This window comes from Mastomys coucha, unplaced genomic scaffold, assembly GCF_008632895.1.
Source record: "Mastomys coucha isolate ucsf_1 unplaced genomic scaffold, UCSF_Mcou_1 pScaffold12, whole genome shotgun sequence".
NCBI classification, from domain to species: Eukaryota; Metazoa; Chordata; class Mammalia; order Rodentia; family Muridae; genus Mastomys; species Mastomys coucha.
This window is the reverse complement of record NW_022196894.1, coordinates 96,339,241-96,341,408: the sequence shown is the minus strand read 5'-3', so window position 1 is coordinate 96,341,408 and position 2,168 is coordinate 96,339,241. Positions and strand designations below refer to the sequence as shown.

The window sequence follows — 2,168 nt, the reverse complement described above, 5'->3', positions numbered from 1 at the left end:
GAGGAGGAGGAGGAGGAGAAGGAGAAGTAGGAGAAGAAGGAGGAGAAGGAGAAGAAGGAGGAGGAGGAAAAGAAGGAGGAGGAGGAGGAGAAGGAGGAAAAGAAGAAGGAGGAGGAGAAGGAGAAGGAGGAGAAGAAGGAGAAGGAAAAGGAGGAAAAGAAGGAGAAGGAGAAGGAGGAGGAGAAGAAGGAGAAGAAGGAGAAGGAGGAGAAGGAGGAGAAGAAGGAGAAGGAGAAGGAGGAAAAGAAGGAGAAGGAGGAGGAGGAGAAGAAGGAGAAGAAGGAGAAGAAGAAGGAGAAGGAGGAAAAAAAGAGGAGGAGGAGGAGGAAGAGAAGGAGGAAAAGAAGGAGGAGGAGGAGAAGGAGAAGGAAGAGAAGGAGGAAGAGAAGGAGGAAGAGGAGGAGGAGAAGAAGGAGGAGGAGGAGGAAGAGGAGGAGAAGGAGGAAGAGGAGGAGAAGGAGAAGAAGAAGAAGAAGAAAGAAGAAATCCTACTCTATGTGATAGGGTGAGGAGATGGAACATTTGGAAGTTAATGAGAAGGTGGTGGTAGGGCTGGTGATTAGCGCCTTTATAAAAAGCTCCCTCACCCCCAGAGAACTGGGGACTTATAACTCAGAGGTAGAGCTATGCCTAGCATGCTCTAGGCCCCAAATTATATTCCCAGTCCCACAAAAATATAAGCAAATAAATTATTAAATAAATAAAGAAGGGGCCTGGAGAGCTCACTCACCTTCTTTACCACATGGAGAGACATCTGAGAAGATGACCACTTTCAACCAGCAGATGTCCGTTACAAGAACTACATCATGCCACATTCCACCCTTGGGCCCCAACCTCCAAACTGCCTCCAGGTATTGATTTATCAGCCAATTGGGTCTCTGTTATGATACCCCAGTCCAAGACATTTCCTTTTACGAGACTCTCTGACAGATTCCTGAGGTTATGTGTTGGTGTGGGTGTAACCCCAGAGTAGTATCCTTGTCTGTGACCTAAGTCCCCCCTCCCATAGTATTCTTTCTCTTGCTGCTCTGGAGGGGTCTGCTGGGGGTAGGGTCTCAGTTCCATCTGCTCCTCTGTGGCCTTACACACTTGCTCCACTATGTGACAAGTGACCACTATGCTTGCTTCAGAGAAAGGAGGGCATAAGCACCCACCTGCCTGTCTGTTTCCTGTTCCTTAGAGGGAAGCTCTTGGACTCAGCCAGATGATGCTGGCTGGATACCAAGCAGCTCCCCAGGTGGGTGTGAATATAGATCACCCTAGGTCATTTTGTCTCTTCCTTCTGGACACACAAATCTAGAATATAAACAACAGAGGGAAGATTTAATTCTGCTTAGAAGTAGGCTTTCCTGGACAGGACAGAGGGGGAACTTCCTGCTCTCCCTCTGGGACCCTCAGTTACCTCCAACCTGATGCCTGGTGTTTCTTCAGCCTAGAGGAAGAGCCTGGAGATAGAAGACTAGACCACTTTCACCTTGACACTGCCCTTCTGGCTCTGTGGCCCCTGACTCCTAGAGAGCCCAGCGGACTTGATAAGACAAACTTGGGGCGGCATAAAGTCTTAAGAAGCTAGAGGTGGTGACTGGTCTGTAGAGTTCTTTCTGGCTCTGGGCACATTCCAGAGGGCACGTGCCTCTGCAGAATGATGATGCAAAAGATGGCCCTTGACTCCAGCACTCACATGTGTGGCAATGCGTCACTCTGGAAACTCCATCAACATCCAGGAAGATGTGGTGTTAGGAGCCATGCGTGTGCCTGTGCCCCAGGAGCTGCTGCCTCTGCTTCACAGGGAGACACACAGACTGGCTTCAAGCATGATCCTGCTCCAGGCTCTTGTTTGGGTTAAGTGACCTAGGCACCCACCATCTCCCTAGTACAATGATGCTTCATGCTTCTGACTGGGGATAGGGTGCTTGCAGAGTGCCACCAAACAGGAACTTTGTATTTTCTAGGCCAGTGACTCTGTTTTGTCTAATTGTCCTATTTGGGGATCATCATTATATGAACAACAGATAAGTATGGAGTTAGTGTGCACTTTTAACAGTTCCTTCAGTTAGTCATTTACTTATTTAGACCAGATCTTGCTATAGCATGAGCTTGCCAGATGAAAGATGTTGACCACTACACCTGGTCTCCTTTAACTATTTTTTTTTTTTTTTTTTTTTTTT

The 2,168-nt window shown here is 47.9% G+C and overlaps 1 long non-coding RNA gene across 1 annotated transcript in view; it reads left to right on the top strand.

Moving 5' to 3' along the window:
* LOC116086198 overlaps positions 1-2,168 on the top strand; it is an 8,318-nt gene that overhangs the window by 4,499 nt on the left and 1,651 nt on the right. The gene's annotated exons all lie outside the window — the stretch shown is intronic.